The sequence below is a fragment of the Arachis ipaensis genome, chromosome B3 (assembly GCF_059453495.1).
Source record: "Arachis ipaensis isolate K30076 ecotype BB chromosome B3, ASM5945349v1, whole genome shotgun sequence".
Taxonomy (NCBI): Eukaryota; Viridiplantae; Streptophyta; class Magnoliopsida; order Fabales; family Fabaceae; genus Arachis; species Arachis ipaensis.
In genome coordinates this window covers 72464907-72485854 of record NC_142438.1, presented here as the reverse complement: position 1 = coordinate 72485854, position 20948 = coordinate 72464907, and the positions used below count along the sequence as shown (strand labels likewise).

Genomic DNA, 20948 nt, shown 5'->3' with positions numbered 1-20948 from the left:
TGAGGTACATTCTACTTCTGAAATTACTAAAATGATGGCTGGGATCTACTGTGTCATCGTATAAAGTCATGTCAGGAAGTTTGAAGTCCTTTGGGATTTTGGTCTTCATGATCTCTTTGGTGAATGGGTCTCGATCCTTACGGGAGCTATCTTCGTGACCGGATCGAGTAGTTTTGGTCTTGATATCTGCTTCGAGTTTTAGGAGCTTGTTCTCTAACTCGCGGCGTCGCCTAACTTCCCTTCGCAGGTCTCTCTCAGCTTCTCGTTGATGCTCCACCTCTTTTTTGAGTTGTTTTAGGCGGTCTTAAAGTGCCTCCATAGCTTCTGTGTTTAACAAATTCTTGTCTTTGTTAGGTTGACGAGTATCTTTTGGTGTAGTGTCCGTATTTTTGTGCGGCGTCCTGTCTTCTAGATCAGAGTCGTGGTCTGACGAACAGATTTCTGCTAATTTAGAATTTTGTAAAAATATAGTCGCATTATAAGTATAGTTTCTAAACCAACAGAGAATCCTTTCGTACAAAATTTTGGTTGTCACAAGTAACAAAACCCAATAAAATTTATAACCGAAGTATTCAAACCTCGGGTCGTCTTCTCAAGGAATTGTAGGGAGGTATGATTTTATTATTGGTTATGATTAAAAGTGTATTTTTGGGTTTTTGAAATAAGGAACAGGTAATTTAAATGGCAAGAGAAATAAATTAATAATTGTAAAAATCTCTTGGCAAGGTATAAGAATTTGAAATCCTATCCTCGTTATCCTTATTAGGTGTGATGAGAATTGGATTCTGCTCCCACTTTAATTAACCCTTGCTAAACAAAGGAGAGTCAAGTGGACTAATTAATTTGATCCTTAAGTCCTAGTCAACTCCTATGGAAAGACTAGAGTTATTGGAGTACAAATTAACCAGCAGAGAATTCCAATTTCAGTCAACAGCTGAGTTTGATAACTTAAGTGTTGCTAATTACTTGACCAAAGCCAAAAGGGGAAAATATCTTAAATTAAATTAAAAGCATTCATAAATAAAATAAAGCAAAATCAAATCTGAAATACGTCAATTTATATTAATTAAGAAAATCCTAACATGAATGGTTCATAAGCCAAATTGAAAAGATAAATGACAATTAAAGTAATAGAATCAATAAAGGTAGAAAATAAATTAAAGGAATATTGCACATGTGATTGAAGAAGAAATAAACCTAACCTTTAAGAGGAATCCTAATCCTAAATCCTAAGAGAGAGGAGAGAACCTATCTCTCTAAAACTACATCTAATCCTAAAATTGTGTATATTAAAGCTTGATTGATGAATGAATGGATTCCCCCACTTTATAGCCTCTAATCTATGTTTTCTGGGCCAAAAACTGGGCCAGAAACAGCCCAGAATTCGCTGGTTGCGAATTCAAACACGCTGATTTTCGTCACTGCGATGCATCCGCGTGGAGCACGCTTCCGCGTTGCCTAGATATACGGCCACTACGTCAAATTATATATCAAATTGAAGCCCCGGACGTTAGCTGTCCAACACAACTAGAATCACATCATTTGGATCTCTATAGCTCAAGTTATGATCGATTTAGTGCGAGAGGGTCAGGCTGACAGCTTTGCAGTTCCTTCAATTTCTTGTATTCCTTCCACTTTTGCATGCTTCCTTTCCATCCTCTGAGTCATTCCTGCCCTGTACTCTCTGAAATCACTTAACGCACATATCAAGGCATCAAATGGTAATAAGAGAAGATTAATATTAGCAAATATAAGGCCAAAGAAGCATGTTTTCAATCATAGCACAAAATCAGGAAGGAAAACGTAAAACCATGCAATTTATATGAATAAGTGGGCAAGGACTTGATAAAAACCACTCAATTGAACACAAGATAAACCATAAAATAGTGGTTTATCATGGTCGTTGTCAAGATTATCCATCATGGCGATGGGATGACTTCCAGGTTCCCCGGCAACGGCGCCAATATTCCGAGCGTTACCTGAAACTGTAGGTCGATCTCGGACGAGATCTTCTGTACGGGTTGGAGCTGACGTGTCCAGCTGGTGGGTGGCAGCCGGAGTTGTCATGTCCAACTTGTTGGACTGGCAATGCGGCTGATCCTTTGTCACCGGAGGGTGGTGGTACCTACAAGGGACTCCGATGCTTAAGTTAGCAAGGGTATTAAGCAGGTTTTTAGTAGAATCAGAGTATGAGTTATACCTGGGTGCTCCAGTGTATTTATAATAGTAGGGGATGACCTTTCTGGGGATAAGATAGTTATCTTATCTTATCTTATCTTTGAGTGAAGTCATCTTATCTTCAAGGGAACCGCCCTTATCTTTATAGGCTTGGGCTACCTTTGGATTTGGGTCGTGTTCCTCTATCTGAGCCCTTATTGGGCTTTCCTGGCAATTTGGCCGAGCTCTTTGAGAAGAGGTCAGATAGTCTGACCTGAAGAGGTCGGTCGCCTTGTCACTAAATATCCCGGGTCGGACAGCTCGACCCAGGGTATGAACAGTTCTAAACCAACAATAATCCTTTCATACAAAAATTTGGTTGTCACAAGTAACAAACCCCAATAAAAATAATCGAAGTATTCAAACCTCGGGTCGTTCTCCCTAGGAATTTCAATAAAGTGTTCTTGTTATTGGCAATGAAGTATCTTTTAGGGTTTTGGATAAGAAACAAGAAAAGTAAATGGCAAAGGAAATCAAATGACAAAAAGAGGTCTTGGCAAGGTTTGGTGGTCAAGGATCTCTATCCTTATCACTAACCACAACATGATAATTACAAGGATCAATCCCATTAAGTCATTCTCTAACAAGTAAAGGAAAGTCAAATGAGCTATATCAATCCAAGTCCATAAGACCTAGCCACTCACTAATTGAATTAATGAAAGCTAGAGTCAATGGCTACTAATTATCAATCACTTGGACATTAGTGACTCAAGAATTCCTAAGTTACCTTCCCAAGCCAAGAACATAAAATTCTACTATAGCATCCTTCCAAGCATTTTGTCAAACACTTGGAAGGCATAAAAGGAAAGTAAAATCTAATTGCAAGAAAAGGAAATCTACAACTATCAATTGCAAGGAAATTAACAACAACAATTCAATTAAGCAATAGAGGAACATGAAACATGAAATTGTATTAAAAGAAAATAGAAGAAACAAAAGTGTATCAACATAAAAGTAAATAATTACAAGATTAAAGTACAAAACTAGAAAGAGGAGAGGTAGAGGAACAAGAATTGATAAAGGAAAAGTAAATCAAAGCATGAAATTAACCTAGATCTAAGAAATCCTAATCTATCTCTAACCTAATTCTAGAGAGAAGAGAGAGCTTCTCTCTCTAGAAACTAACTTTCCCTCCAAAACTAAACTAAACTAAAACTAATGTGATGGAAGGTGTTGTCTCCCCCTTGAATTCTGCCTTAAAAAGCCTCAGAGATAAGTTGGATCTGGGCCTGGGAAGCCCAGAATTTGCCCCCAGCGTTTTGCCTTTAAGTGAGTCACGTGCGAGCATCGACGCATACGTGTCATGAACGCGTACGCGTTGCCATGCGACTCCACAATCCACGCGTGCGCGTCTACTGCACGTGCACGTCGATCTCAGCATCCCAAATCCCTGTTTCTTCATGAGTTCTCCACTTGCATGCTTTTCCTCTCATCCCTTTCATCCATTCCTAGCCTCTCCATCCTGAATTCACTAACAAACACATCAAGGCATCTAATGGAATCACAGGTGAATTAAATTTAGCCAATTAAGGCCTGATGCACGAAATCGTGATCGTTCATTCCTTGGTAACAGCGCCAAAAACTTAAGACGCACGTTCATAATCTTAGTTCTTTTTCACAACTTCGCACAACTAACCAGCAAGTGCACTGGGTCGTCCAAGTAATAAACCTAACGTGAGTAAGGGTCGATCCCACAGAGATTGTCGGTTTGAAGCAAGCTATGGTCACCTTGTAAATCTCAGTCAGGCGGATTCAATTGGTTATGGAGATTTGATGATTAAAATATAATTAAAATATAAAATAGGATAGAAATACTTATGTAATTCATTGGTGAGAATTTCAGATAAGCGTATGGAGATGCTTTGTTCCTTTTGAATCTCTGCTTTCCTACTGCCTCCATCCAATCCTTCATACTCCTTTCCATGGCAAGCTATATGTTGGGCATCACCATTGTCAATGGCTACATCCCGTCCTCTCAGTGAAAATGGTCCAAATGCGCTGTCACCGCACGGCTAATCATCTGTCGGTTCTCGATCATGCTAGAATAGGATTCAGTAATCCTTTTGTGTCTGTCACTACGCCCAGCACTCGCGAGTTTGAAGCACGTCACAGCCATCCCTTCCCAGATCCTACTTGGAATACCACAGACAAGGTTTAGACTTTCTGGATATCAAGAATGGCCACCAATAATTCTAGCCTATACCACGAAGACTCTGATCATAAATCAGGAGGCTAAGAGATATGCATTCAAGCTTGCTTTCATGTAGAACGGAAGTGTTTGTCAGGCACGCGTTCATAAGTGAGAATGGTGATGAGCGTCACATAATCATCACATTCATCATGTTCTTGTGTGCGAGTGAATATCTTAGAGAAGAAATAGGCTTGAGTTGAATAGAAAAATAATAGTACTTTGCATTAATTCATGAGGAACAGCAGAGCTCCACACCTTAATCTATGGTGTGTAGAAACTCTACCGTTGAAAATACATAAGTGATGAAGGTCCAGGCATGGCCGAATGGCCAGCCCCCTAAACGTGTACAATATGGTCTAAAGCTTGTCAAAAGATCAAAAGATGATCCAAAGATGTAAATACAATAGTAAAAAGTCCTATTTATACTAAAATAGCTACTAGGGTTACATAAGATAAGTAAATGATGTAGAAATCCACTTTCGGGCCCACTTGGTGTGTGCTTGGGCTGAGCATTGACCTTTCATGTGTAGAGACTCTTTTTGGAGTTAAACGCCAGGTTGTAGCCTGTTTCTGGCGATTAACTCTGATTTACAACCTGTTTCTGGCGTTTAACTCCAGAATAGGGCAGGAAGTTGGCGTTTGAACGCCAGTTTGCGTCATCAAAACTCAGGCAAAGTATGGACTATTATATATTTCTGGAAAGCCCTGGATGTCTACTTTCCAAAGCAATTGAGAGCGTACCAATTGTGTTTCTGTAGCTCCAGAAAATCCACTTCGAGTGCAGGGAGGTCAGAATCCAACAGCATCTGTAATCCTTCTTCAGCCTCTGAATCAGATTTTTGCTCACGTCCCTCAATTTCAGCCAGAAATTACCTGAAATCACAGAAAAACACACAAACTCCTAGTAAAGTCTAGAAATGTGATTTTTATTTAAAAACTAATAAAATTATATTAAAAACTAACTAAATCATACTAAAAACTATGTAAAAATAATGCCAAAAAGCGTATAAATTATCCGCTCATCACAACACCAAACTTCAATTATTGCTTGTCCCCAAGCAACTGAAAATCAAATAGGATGAAAAGAAGAGAATATACTATAAATCCCAAAATATCAATGAAACTTAGCTCCAATAAGATGAGCGGGACTAGTAGCTTTTTGCCTCTGAACAGTTTTGGCATCTCACTTTATCCTTTGAAGTTCAGAATGATTGGCATCTATAGGAACTCAGAATTCAGATAGTGTTATTGATTCTCCTAGTTCAGTATGTTGATTCTTGAACACAGCTACTTTATGAGTCTTGGCTGTGTCCCTAAGCACTTTGTTTTCCAGTATTACCACCGGATACATAAATGCCACAGACACATAATTGGGTGAACCTTTTCAGATTGTGACTCAACTTTGCTAAAGTCCCCAATTAGAGGTGTCCAGGGTTCTTAAGCACACTCTGCTTTTGCTTTGGACCTCGACTTTAACTGCTCAGTCTCAAGCTTTTCACTTGACACCTTCACGCCACAAGCACATGGTTAGGGACAGCTTGGTTTAGCCGCTTAGGCCAGGATTTTATTCCTTTGGGCCCTCCTATCCACTGATGCTCAAAGCCTTGGATCCCTTTTACCCTTGCCTTTTGGTTTTAAGGGTTATTGGCTTTTTCTGCTTGCTTTTTTCTTTCTTTCTTTTTTTTCGCCTTCTCTTTTTTTTCGCAAGCTTTTCTCTATTCACTGCTTTTTCTTGCTTCAAGAATCATTTTTATGATTTTTCAGATCATCAAATAACATTTCTCCTTTTTCATCATTCTTTCAAGAGCCAACAATTTTAACATTCATAAACAACAAATTCAAAAGACATATGCACTGTTCAAGCATTCATTCAGAAAACAAAAAGTATTGTCACCACATCAAAATAATTAAACTAGTTTCAAGGATGAATTCGAAATCATATACTTCTTGTTCTTTTGTGATTAAAAGCATTTTTCATTTAAGAGAGGTGATGGATTCATAGGACATTCATAGCTTTAAGACATAGACACTTAAACACAAATGATCATATAGTAAAGACACAAACATAAATAAAACATAAGGCTCAAAAATCGAAAAATAGAAAAATAAGAACAAGGAGATTAAGGAACGGGTCCACCTTAGTGAGGGTGGCGTCTTCCTCTTCTTGAAGAACCAATGGTGCTCTTGAACTCCTCTATGTCTCTTCCTTGCCTTTGTTGCTTCATCCCTAGTGATTTTGGTGCTTCTATCCTTAGTTGCTCCCAATAGTTGTGTGGAGGAAAATGTATCCCTTGAGGTATCTCAGGGATTTCTTGGTGAGGGAATTCCTCATGCTCTTGTTGAGGTCCATGAGTGGGCTCTCTTGTTGTGCAGTCAAATGCTCTACTAGTGAGCTATGGACCCTTGAGATGAATCTCTCCATCTCCCATGACTCGGAGGTGGAAGCTTTTGTCTTCCCTTTCCTCTTTCTAGAGGTTTCTCCGGCCTTAGGTGCCATAAATGGTTATGGAAAAATAAAAAGCAATGCTTTTACCACACCAAACTTAAAAGGTTTGCTCGTTCTCGAGTAAAAGAAGAAAGAAAGAAGGGGAAGAAGAAGAAAATGGAGGAGATGGAGGGGGAGAGAGAGGGGTGGGATAGGTGGGGATCCTGTGGGGTCTACGAATCCTGAGGGGTCAAGGATGTATCATCCCTGCTCCTATTAGGCATATAAACACCCTTGCAGTGCAATCCTGGCATTTAACGCCAGCTTGCTGCTTGTTTCTGGCATTAAACGCCAACTCCATGCTCTGTTCTGGCATTAAACACCAGTCTGGTGCTTGTTTCTGGCGTTTAACGCCAGCTTGATGCTTCTTTCTGGCGTTAAACGCCAGTTTGATGCTTCTTACTGGCGTTTAAATGCCAGTAAGCTCTTCCTCCTGGGTGAGCTATTTTTAATGTTATTTTTCATTTTGTTTTTTATTTTTCAGTAGTTTTTGTGACTTCACATGATCATCAACCTAAAGAAAATATAAAATAGCAATGGAAAATAAATAGATATAATTAAATAACATTGGGTTGCCTCCTAACAAGCACTTCTTTAAAGTCAATAGCTTGACAGTGAGCTCTCATGGAGCCTCACAGATGTTCAGAGCATTGTTGGGGCCTCCCAATACCAAACTTAGAGTTTGAATGTGGGGGTTCAACACCAAACTTAGAGTTTGGTTGTGGCCTCCCAACACCAAACTTAGAGTTTGACTATGGGGGCTTTGGTTGACTCTGCAGTGAGAGAAGATTTTCATGCTTCCTCTCCATGGTTATAGAAGGAGAACCTTGAGTCTTAAATATAAGGTAGTCCTCATTCAGTTGAAGGACCAACTCTCCTCTGTCCACATCAATCACAGCTTTTACTGTGGCTAGGAAGGGTCTTCCAAGGATGATGAATTCATCCTCATCCTTCCTAGTGTCTAGGATTATGAAATCAGTAGGGATGTAAAGGCCTTCAACCTTTACTAACAAGTCCTCTACTAATCCATAAGCCTGTTTCATTGAATTGTCTGCCATCTCTAGTGAGATTCTTGCAGCTTGTACCTCATAGATTCCCAGTTTCTCTATTACAGAGAGTGGCATGAGGTTTATCCCTGACCCAAGGTCACACAGAGCCTTCTCAAAGGTCATGGTGCCTATGGTACAAGGTATGAAGAACTTTCCGGGATCTAGTTTCTTCTGAGGCAATGTCTGCCCTATCAATGCACTTAGTTCATTGGTGAATAAGGGGGGTTCATCCTCCCAAGTATCATTACCAAATAAACTGGCATTCAACTTTATGATGGCTCCTAGATATTTAGCAACCTGCTCTTCAATGATGTCTTCATCCTCTTCAGAGGAAGAATAGTCATCAGAGCTCATGAATGGTAAAAGGAGGTTCACTGGAATCTCTATGGTCTCTAGATAAGCCTCAGATTCCTTTGGTTCCTCAAATGGAAACTCCTTATTGGTCAGTGAACGTCCCAGGAGGTCTTCCTCACTAGGATTCACGTCCTTCTCCTCCTCTCTAGGTTCGGCCACACCAAGTAAGGTTATGGCCTTGCAATCTCTTTTTGGATTCTCTTCTGTATTGCTTAGGAGAGTACTAGGAGGAGTTTCAGTGACTCTTTTACTCAGCTGGCCCACTTGTGCCTCCAAATTTCTAATGGAGGACCTTGTTTCATTCATGAAACTTAGAGTGGCCTTAGATAAATCAGAGACTATATTTGCAAAGCTAGATGGATTCTACTCAGAATTCTCTGTCTGTTGCTGAGAGGATGATGGAAAAGGCTTGCTATTGCTAAACCTGTTTCTTCCACCATTATTAAAGCCTTGTTGAGGCTTTTGTTGATCCATGAGAAATTTGGATGATTTCTCCATGAGGGATTATAGGTGTTTCCATAGGGTTCTCCCATGTAATTCACCTCTGCTATTGCAGGGTTCTCAAGATCATAAGCTTCTTCTTCAGAAGATGCTTCTTTAGTACTGTTGGATGCAGCTTGCAATCCATTCAGACTCTGAGAAATCATATTGACTTGCTGAGTCAATATTTTATTCTGAGCCAATATGGCATTCAGAGTATCAATTTCAAGAACTCCCTTCCTCTAAGGCGTCCCATTACTCACAGGATTCCTTTCAGAAGTGTACATGAACTGGTTATTTGCAACCATGTCAATAAGTTCCTGAGCTTCTGCAGGCGTTTTCTTTAGCTGAATAGATCCACCTACAAAATGGTCCAATGACATCTTTGATAATTCAGACAGACCATCATAGAATATATCCAGAATGGTCCATTCTGAAAGTATGTCAAAAGGACACTTTTTAATCAGTTGCTTGTATCTCTCCCAAGCTTCATAGAGGGATTCACCTTCTTTCTGTTTGAAGGTTTGAACATCCACTCTAAGCTTGCTAAACTTTTGAGGAGGAAAGAACTTGGCTAAGAAAGTCGTGACCAGCTTATCCCAAGAGTTCAGGCTATCTTTAGGTTGAGAGTCCAACCATATTCTAGCTCTGTCTCTTACAGCAAACGGGAAAAGCATAAGCCTGTAGACCTTGGGATCAACCCCATTGGTCTTAACAGTATCACAGATCTGCAAAAATTCAGTTAAGAACTGAAAAGGATCTTCTGATGGAAGTCCATGAAACTTGCAATTCTGTTGCATCAGAGAAACTAATTGAGGCTTTAGCTCAAAATTGTTTGCTCCAATGGCAGGGATTGAGATGCTTCTTCCATGGAAGTAGGAATTTGGTGCAGTAAAGTCACCAAGCATCTTCCTTGCACCTCCACCATTGTTATTGGTTTCGGCCATCTCTACTTCTTTTTCGAAAATTTCAGTTAGGTCCTTTCTAGAGTTTTGTGCTTTAGCTTCTCTTAGTTTCCTCTTAAGAGTCCTTTCAGGTTCAGGATCAGCTTCAACAAGAATGTTCTTATCCTTGCTCCTGCTCATGTAAAAAAGAAGAGAACAGAAAATATGGAATCCTCTATGTCACGGTATAGAGATTCATTTATGTGAGTAGAAGAAGAGGAGAATAGAAGAAGGAGAAGAGAAAAATTCGAAAATTAATTAAAATAAAATAAAAATATTTTTGTTTTTATTTTAAATATTAATTAGAATTCAAAAATTAAAAAGAGAAATAAAATTAAATTAAAATTTAAAACAATTAGTTAATTAAAAGGAATTTTGAAAAAGGGGGAAGGAGTTTTCGAAAATTAGAGAGAGAAAATTAGTTAGGTGGTTTTGAAAAAGATATGATTGAAATAGAAAATTTTTAAAATCAAACAAAAAGTCAGGTAGTTAATTGAAAAAGGATTTGAAAATCAAATTTGAAAAGATAGGAAGTTAGAAAAGATTTTGAAAATTGATTTTTGAAAAGGATATGATTTGAAGTTTAATTTGAAAAAGATTTGAAAAGGAAATTAAAAAGATTTGAGTTTTGAAATTAAAGTTGATTACTTGACTAACAAGAAACTAAAAGATATGATTTTAAAATTCAATGACGATTGAACCTTTCTTAATAGGCAAGTAACAACTTAAAAAATTTTTGAATTAAAACATTAAATATTAGTGAGATTTTCGAAAATATGAACTAAGAATGAGAAAAAGATTTTGAAAATCAATTTAAAAAAAATTCGAAAATTATGTAAAAATAAATGAAAAAGATTTGATTTTTGAAAAAGATTTGAAAAAGATAGAATTTTGAAATTGAAATTGATGAGTAAAACAAGGAAAGATATTTTTTTGAATTTTTTTGAATTTTTACTGAGGAAAGAGAAAAACATAAAAATGATGCAAAACACAAGAAATTAAGATCAAAACACATAATGCATGCAAGAATACTTTGAATGTCAAGATGAATACCAAGAACACTTTGAAGATCAAGATGAACATCAAGACTTATTTTTGAAAATTTTTAAGAAAAGAAAAACATGCAAGATACCAAACTTAGAAATTTTCAAACTTTAGACACTAACAAATTGAAAATGCATATGAAAAATAAGAAAAGACACAAAACAAGAAAAATTAAAGATCAAACATAGAAAATCATCAAGAACAACTTGAAGATCATGAAGAACACATGCATGAATTTTCGAAGATTTTAAGAAAAATTAAAAAGATGCAATTGACATCAAACTTAAAAATTGACATTAGACTCAAACAAGAAACATAAAATTTTTGGTTTTTATGATTTTATTAGAAATTTTTTTTTGGTTTTTTTTTTCGAAAATTATTTTGGGAGAAACGAAAAAGAAGAAAAAAAAATTTTTTGTGTTATTTTTGAAAATAAGAAATAAAAAGCTTAAAATTAAAATAAAATTACCTAATCTGAGCAACAAGATGAACCGTTAGTTGTCCAAACTCGAACAATCCCCGGCAACGGCGCCAAAAACTTGGTGCACGAAATCGTGATCGTTCATTCCTTGGTAACGGCACCAAAAACTTAAGACGCACGTTCATAATCTTAGTTCTTTTTCACAACTTCGCACAACTAACCAGCAAGTGCACTGGGTCGTCCAAGTAATAAACCTTACGTGAGTAAGGGTCGATCCCACGGAGATTGTCGGTTTGAAGCAAGCTATGGTCACCTTGTAAATCTCAGTCAGGCGGATTCAATTGGTTATGGAGATTTGATAATTAAAATATAAAATAGGATAGAAATACTTATGTAATTCATTGGTGAGAATTTCAGATAAGCGTATGGAGATGCTTTGTTCCTTCTGAATCTCTGCTTTCCTACTGCCTTCATCCAATCCTTCATACTCCTTTCCATGACAAGCTATATGTTGGGCATCACCGTTGTCAATGGCTACATCCCGTCCTCTCAGTGAAAATGGTCCAAATGCGCTGTCACCGCACGGCTAATCATCTATCGGTTCTCGATCATGCTAGAATAGGATTCAGTCATCCTTTTGCATTTGTCACTACGCCCAACACTCGCGAGTTTGAAGTTCGTCACAGCCATCCCTTCCCAGATCCTACTCGGAATACCACAGACAAGGTTTAGACTTTCTGGATCTCAAGAATGGCCACCAATAATTCTAGCCTATACCACGAAGACTCTGATCCTAAATTAGGAGGCTAAGAGATATGCATTCAAGCTTGCTTTCATGTAGAACGGAAGTGTTTGTCAGGCACGCGTTCATAAGTGAGAATGGTGATGAGCGTCACATAATCATCACATTCATCATGTTCTTGTGTGCGAATGAATATCTTAGAGAAGAAACAGGCTTGAGTTAAATAGAAAACCAATAGTACTTTGCATTAATTCATGAGGAACAGCAAAGCTCCACACCTTAATCTATGGTGTGTAGAAACTCTACCGTTGAAAATACACAAGTGATGAAGGTCCAGGCATGGCCAAATGGCCAGCCCCCTAAACGTGTACAATATGATCTAAAGCTTGTCAAAAGATCAAAAGATGATCCAAAGATGTAAATACAATAGTAAAAAGTCCTATTTATACTAAACTAGCTACTAGGGTTACATAAGATAAGTAAATGATGTAGAAATCCACTTTCGGGCCCACTTGGTGTGTGCTTGGGCTGAGAATTGAACTTTCATGTGTAGAGACTCTTTTTGGAGTTAAACGCCAGGTTGTAGCCTGTTTCTGGCATTTAACTCTGATTTGCAACCTGTTTCTGGCGTTTAACTCCAGAATAGGGCAGGAAGTTGGCGTTTGAATGCCAGTTTGCGTCGTCAAAATTCGGGCAAAGTATGGACTATTATATATTGATGGAAAGCCCTGGATGTGTACTTTCCAACGCAATTGAGATCGCACCAATTGGGTTTCTGTAGCTCTAGAAAATCCACTTCGAGTGCAGGGAGGTCAGAATCCAACAGCATCTGCAGTCCTTCTTCAGCCTCTAAATCAGATTTTTACTCAAGTCCCTCAATTTCAGCCAGAAATTATCTGAAATCACAGAAAAATACACAAACTCCTAGTAAAGTCCAGAAATGTGATTTTTATTTAAAAACTAATAAAACTATATTAAAAACTAACTAAATTATACTAAAAACTATGTAAAAACAATGCTAAAAAGCGTATAAATTATCCGCTCATCAAAGCCTAAAAAGTATGTTTTCACACTTAAGTACAAATTAGGAGACAATCATGAAACCATGCTATTTCCTTGGATAAATGTGAGAAAAGGTGATAAAATTTCCTAAATTAAGCACAAGATAAACCCTAAAAATGGGGTTTATCACACCCTACCACACAGAGTCTTATGCTTAAGTCATAAAGCTGAGGTGACAATGTATTACGACCTCTAAAAGTATATATATATATATATATATATATATATATATATATATATATATATATATATATATATATATATATATATATTTATAATAGTTGGAAAAGTTTTATATCTAGGAGCCTCTGAAGAAAAGTTAAAACGAAAGCGTTATGCTCGTGAATAACGTTTACTTGTGTACGAACAATGTTTAAGCGCAAATAAATACCTATATACAAAAGAGTAGAGGATCAAGGATACATAGTAATCAAGCTCCAAGCTCAGCCTGTGAAACTAAGGCTGGCCAGAGGATATTTAGATACATACATACATATTATCCCATATTTAAAGTTCTCAAATAAACCCTAGTTCTCTAACAAAAGCCTCTATGAGGCACCAAAGTATAATACATACACTACAAGAAAAACACCCATTCAGCCACACTTTTTTAAGCTACAAGAAAAACACCCATTCATAGAATAGGCTACACTTTTTGCAGTGTTACTATTTTATAAGAGAATAGAAAACACAGTTGTGGCATCACTTGAAAAGTGTCTCCTTAGATATTATAAAGATCACTTATAAAGCGTAGCCTTTTCTTAATATCTATGGGTACACTTTTCTCACAAAAAAACTGCTTTTCAAGAGTGGTTTAATGGTTAGGTTTTGGATGCGCTTTATAAGCGTTTCCTAATTCAAGAATGCTAAATACACCTACGACACTTGTGAAAATTTTGTTTTCTTTTCACCGAATCACATAGCCCGCGCCACTCACCCTTTTGAAGAAAGGTTTCCCCCCTCACCACTTCGCCACTCACCTTTGTCTCTCCACTCACCACTCACCACTCACCACTTCACCTTCACCACCACTCCTCACTGCCACCGCTCCTCATCCGCCTCACCTGCGTTCATCTACTACTGTACTCATTGTTCCCACACATTCGTAGTCTCTGCTCTCACCATCGTCGTATTTGTTCTCACTGTCGCCGTTTAACCTAGTTGTCTCTGCGCTCACCACTGCATCTCACCTTTGTTGTCTCTGAGCTTACCGTCACCGTGCGCTTAGCAACATTATTCTCTCTGTGCTCACCATGTATTGATTTTTATTTGGTTCTGAAATTTGAGAGGTTTAAGGTTACGATTTAGGGTTTTTAATTTGGGGATTTGGTACACTAATTTTCTGTTATTAGTGAAATGTGAAGTTTGGTTTAGTTCAAGTGATTCAATTGTTGTTTACTAAAATCTGAATTGAGTAGATGTCCCTTGTTGTTCTAACCCATATTTATTTGGGTAATAGAAAAATAAAATGCAGTCACTGCCATCACATGGAACTAATTTGTTATGATTCTTTATTGCTTCCTTAATTGCCTCCGGTAAGTCAAGAAGATCGAGATTCCTTAATATATTTCTGTCACGAATAATTCTATGAATCAAGGTTGATTCTGTATAGAAAAAATCATTGAATAGTTCTTCTGTTTAGAAACTAAAATGATTAGATGATTCTGTCACCCCACTCAAGTGATGATGGAAATTGTAAATTAAATAAGAAGTGAGATGCTCTGAAAAATAGGACGATCGAGGAGATTTGTCATGTACACTATTAGAAGAGACCTGGTAGGTAAGAAAAATATAAAATTAAAAAAAAGATCAAAAGAATATCATTGAGAAGAGAAACACAAAAGCAGTATATGGTTCTTTAATTAGAGGTCACAAGAGAGCAAAGTATATGGTTCTACTTGTATATGCATAAAGAAAAAGAAGGAAGCTATATATATAGCCTTAATTATTACATGTTTGGCAAATGACATAGCATAGCAAATCAATTAACTTTAATTTGGATATTTTATATATGGAGGGACCAAATCCAGTTTCAAGTGCACAAGGAAGCACGTCAAGAATTCAGGTTTGTTCTTATCTTCAGTTGCTGGCTCAGTCCATTAGGCATATTTGGCATCCCAACAGAGATCAGCAGGTCATACTTTTTTTCTTGATTAATTTTTTCCTTTGATTTTTCATTCATTTTTTCTTCTCTTTTTAATTTCCATTTCTATTGATGTTCTTATTCGTTACAACAATTTTTTGCTATTCAATTTATTGCAATTTCTATCTAAAAATTAAAAGAACTTTTGTTATTTGTTTTTATCATAATGATAGATATCAAATTTGATCTATGTTCTATAACAAAAGAAATGGAAACATAGGTGAACTTCCTTTTTCTGATTATATTGACACTTTGTTGGTTCACACCTCATATATATTCCACACTTCCACAAAAATCTGCATTTTATCTTAGAATATTATAAAATTTCATTCGAGATGTTGATTTAATTGGAAATTATATATGTTAAGTGTATCTTTAACTTGGATACTCTTTGGTCATTCAGATTTCTTTAAGGACTTGAAACAGATTCAACAACTGTGAAAAAAATTAGACAAGCAATTGACAACCAAACTGAAGTTACTATACAACTCATTAATTATACAAAGACCGGTATAAAATGATAGGAAATGTTAGCATTTTTTCCTTTATTAGCACTATTTAGTTCATTAAAAGAAAAAAATACTAAGAAGTATTGCCTACAAAATTTTCCTGATGTCAATTGTCTTCCCTGCATCAATTGCTCCTTGTTCTAGATCAAAGTGCTGTAAATGGAGGAGGAGGAGCTATTTCAATAGTTCTTGCCCTGAATCAAAATGCTGTCAAGGTAGCTGTAGCTATTAGTTTCACTGTCCACAAAAAATATTTATATTAGCATTATATTTTTCAATCCTATAACTGTATGTTGAATTGGTGTATGCATAATTTGATTAATGGGACTCACAGGAACCTTGACCCCAAGAATAGGAGTTCTAAAAAATCTTACTGCTCTGTAAGTATTTATAGTATGACACATGTAAGAACCGGTTTAATCGCTTTAGTAATAATAATAATTTTAAGTGCCCAAAATAGATTCAAAATTTAGAAGTTTTAATTTGAAAATATAAAGGTGAAATTTGATTTCAATGAATTTTTCTGAGTTGGAAAAGGTATCTTTTTCGAAAAGTTTTTGTAAAAATGCGTACTGGCGCTTAAGCTGGCAGTACCGGCTCTAGTTTGTCCAGTGCCGCATATTTTGGAAAATAAGATTATGAAAATTGATTTATTGTTTTGAAAGGATAAAAATAATTTGAAAAATAAAAAAAATCGGGCACTAATCTTAAAGGTTTTGGCCCAAAGTGGGCCAAACGGACCAAAAATACTTAGCGGGTTGGACCGGACCCAAGTGGGCCCAAGTCCAACATATATATGCCCTAACTAATGAGATTTGAGCTCATTTTCCATCATAAAGAGAGAGAGAGGCGCTGATGAGAAGAGAGAAGAGAAGGGTTGGGGTTTCACTATTCACCGCAACCTTGTTTTGATCATATCCTGAGCTACAGAGCTCCGATTGACGAGCCGTTTGCGGTCACGCGAAGCTCTTGTCGAGCTCTTCATTTCCATCTAACAAAATATGGTAAGAACTTGAAACTCATGTCCCGGTGTTCTGCCCTAACTTTCTGCATTTTTGGGGTTTGATTTTTGAGTAAGTTTTGTGGTTTTGGTTGTTTAGGTGATCTCTAGTAGCGGATAATTGTTGGATTTTATCCCTAATCTCGTTGGGTAAGCTTGATAGTTGATGAGTTTTGGAGGTGGTGTTGGTTCTTGAGGCTTGTTGATCTTGTTGGAATCAAGCTTTGGGTGTTTGTGCATATTTGGAATCGACCAAGGTATGGTTTCGGTTTCCTTTATGTAATATGTAATGTTTCTGGAAACTTAGGCTAGTTGACCTTAAGATAGGATGAAATTGAATGTATATGTTAATTGAATGTGAATTGTGATTTAGTGATTGATATGATAGTGTAAGGAGTGGATATGGTTGAGGAGTGATATTATATGTTGATGGTTGTTGATGTTGAGAAATTTGATGGTGAATGTTGAGATTTGTTATGGTTGTTGAGAGTTGTTGGTACTGTTGATGATTAATTAATGATGATAAATGGGAACATTATTGGCGAATGAGGAGAATTATGAGTCTTTATGATGATTTTGGATGTGTTGAATAATGATTATGATATGTGATGATATAAGTCGATGATTATTTTGAGGTTTCGAGACTTTAGGTAAAAATAGATTTTTGGTGAACTTTGATGGATCATAACTTGAGCCTCAAAGCTTAAAATTTCATGAAACTTATTTTAAATTAAAGATGGCTTTGAGAGCTTTAAATTGATATAAAGTTTGTAGAGAATGAATTTTTGTAGGGGAAGTTATGATCATTCAAAGTTTGGTGTTGAAATCTGAATTATGTGAATATTGCAGAATTTGTGATTTCTGGTTTGTGTGTGCACACGCACAGCCTTGTGCATACGTACATCCTGTGTGTTTTTGAAAGTGTGCGGACGCACAGCCTTGTGCGCACGCACACACAGGGGAAGGCTTGCTGATGAGAGTGTTAGCACACCCTGTGCGCACACATAACCAACAAAGTTTTGCAAGCTGTGCGCACGCACACGTTGGAAGGTGCACTCTGTTGAGGGCGTCCGCATGCCTTGTGCGAATGAACAAAGTTGAAATTTTACTACCTGTGCGTATGCACACCTCTATGCGTACGCACACATTTTGAAAACCCTTCTGGGCATGCACACGCACACCCTTGTGTGTACGCGCATGCCCTGTTTTTCAACTAAAATCTTGTTTTTTAACTGTTTCACCTTTCCAACAAGCTTGTAAACTTCTGTGACACCTATTTAAGAATTTTTGGCTTGTTTTTAGATGTTAAACATAGAGAAACTCTTGGGTGGAATTATATGGGTATTACCTTGAAAAGTTAGAGAACGGAGGTTTAGGTTTCTGGTATATTGAGGATAAGTTTGGTTGAGAGAGAAGGAAGAGTAGTGAACTTGGTGATTACTGACAAAGATTTGAGAAAATGATGAACTGATGAGTTCAGAATGGAAAATTATGAATTGATGATGGGTGTGATGAGTTGAGAACTTAGAAAGGAATAATGAGGAAACTATTGAATTATATGGGAGTGTGCGGAGCCTATATCTCCAGCGTAGCAGATTTCTCTGCTGCATGATTAGTTGTTGTTGAAAGTGTGCGGAGCCTATATCTCCGGCGTAGCAGATTTCTCTGCTGCATGATTTGTTGTTGTTAAGAGTGTGCAGGGCCCATATCCCTGGCGTGACAGGTTTCTCTGCTACATGAGTAGTTGTTGTTGTTACCTTCTTTGCTGCATGAAGTGTGCGGGGCCTATATTCCTGGCGTAGCAGATTCGCTTTTACATGAGTGTGCAGGGCACTATATCTCTGGCGTGGCAGAAAAGGCTACATCCGAAAGGATGTGTCGGGTTGGCATTTACGAACCAACAAGTGATATCACGAGCCAATAAGACAGGCATTCATTATATGCATCTCTTATGTGTTTGTTTGCTTTGATTACTTGAGTTTGTCTAATTGTATAATATGCCTACTTGCTTCTTGAATTACTTGTCATATATGATTATTACCTGTATATTACTTGCGTGCATTAATTGTGATTGTCTGGTGTTGAGGAGGTTAGGTAGGATGTGGCGATGGGATCACATGGAGGTTAGGTTGGTGAAGGCTGTGGGATACAGCGGTGTGATTAGTATTAGTTAAAATTCTCCTAAGTTTAGATAACCCTATTTACGATTTAAGTTCTTTATTTATTTTTTTTTATTCTAAGCTTGAATATTCGTATTCGATGTGAAGTTCTAGGATTGCCTTCAGCATCCAGGAGCCTTATATCTTACATTATTGGGCACTGATACCATACTGAGAACTCCCAGTTCTTATTCCATACTTTGTTGTTGTTTTTTAGATACAGGTCGTAATTCACCTCGGTGAAGTTGCAGACATGTTGGCAGAGCAGAGTATGGTTTCTTCCTATCTTAATTCTATTTTATTTTGTTGTAGTACTTTCTCTCACCCTTTTTGTTTTAGACTTTATGGCCTTAGAGGCTTACCTGAGAGATAAGTTGTATAAATTGTTTTAACTCCAAAACTCTGTATTTTTCTGTTTATAACTAGTCGGTTTAAACTCCGCAAGCTGCGGCTAGTTCCCTATGATTATTATACTCTTATATCTATATATGTTATATTCTCTTGCATCTATACCTTGTATCTTGTGCGTTAACTTCGTGTGAATGTTTCGCGCTTTTGTAATTCATTTTCTTGAGCTTAATCCTTCATCGGGCTTATAGAATATATTATTTCCTTCTATATAAATACGTATAAGCTTTAGAATTATCGTAACTTTTGATTAACCTTTGTCTTACGGCTAGAGGTAAGGCTTAGGGTAATTAGGGTGTTACAACATATTCATTCAATCTTGGAGCAGTTGTTCAAGGTAACTAAGTACAAGTAAGTTCCAGAAAATCAAGTTTAATTCTTGTTGCTTGACTACTTTACATAATCTTGTTGCTTACTACTTAATGGTAATATTATATATAATTAGCCCTTTTTCACACCAATGAAACAAAGTTATCTTTCAAAAACTCCTTTACATGATTAATATTTTTGCACCATTCTACCTATGTAAAATCTATCATTTCACTATGAAATGTAGAAGGAACCGGACATCTTCGAGTGGTCAAGCAAACAAGCTTAAGCTTTCATTACAAGCCTTGAACTAGGGTTAAAAGCTTTCGATGTGTAAGCTTTTAGAGCCTTAAACAGTGACAATTATTTTCCTCCTAATTTTTCTGCTAGCTTATATTAATTAGTGATAGTAAAAATAGTTTTAAGTATACACCAATTTGAAAATGTTTTAATCCCTCTTTTGTGGGTCTGTTCCCATATACCATGTTTGAAATTAATGGATATAATATTTGAATTTAGGATGCATTAGACATTTACCATGTACCATTCCTTTTAGACATTTATATGTTTATAATATTTGAATTTTATAATGACTTGATGTTTTCAAAACTTTTGGAACTAACTCTTTTTTTATTAGATCACTTATGTTAACAGTAAAAATTAATTAGTATTGTATATTATGGCCTACTTTTCAACATATTTCTTGTCAAGTTGTTTCTTCGAAAGCTTGTTATGAAAGGTGAGGGCCTGAAAGCACTTAAGGTGTTTTGGATGCTAATTTTTAGTTTTGTTTGTAACCGGCAAGAATAAATGTGTGGTTTATCTTCTAAATTTGAAAGTTCTTTCTCACTTTTGATTGTTTGCACGGGTGGAGCAATGCCTCATTCATTTTCCTAATTTTCTACATATATATATATATATATATATATATATATATATATATATATATATATATATATATATATTCTAATTATTTTTCTATATAATTATGCATGATAATTTTGGAGATGTTAATGAAGATTAAGATGTTTATTATGATGGTTTATTGACAAATATGGAGTAGCGTTGAAAATTAGAAGATGTATGATTGATTAATGACTTTTATTAGAAGATACTTATATAGGATATAATATTTTAGTTTTTTGTAGTTTATTAGAAGGAAACTCTAAGTGGTCCTAAGTATATTTTCATGAGTATGTTTAATTTAGTGTGAGATGTATGGATATTTAAAATTATGATCATCCCAATACTTTTAGTTTATTATAAATATATTTTGTTGAAAGATCATTTTTATTATTTAAAAAAATTATTTAATATTATTATGTATTTATTTTTATTTTATAATATTTAATTCATTTAATTAAAAGTGCAAAATTATATATGTAATCATATTATTACATATTATGTTGTACAAAAAATTATTAGAATATT

At 36.3% G+C, this 20948-nt stretch overlaps 1 non-coding gene across 1 annotated transcript; it reads left to right on the top strand.

Annotated features, from left to right (window-relative positions):
- Positions 1-9217: 9217 nt before the first annotated feature.
- Positions 9218-9321, top strand: LOC148571105 (small nucleolar RNA R71). The gene has a single exon (XR_015908280.1). It is a non-coding gene; the product is annotated as a small nucleolar RNA R71 (small nucleolar RNA).
- Positions 9322-20948: the final 11627 nt, after the last annotated feature.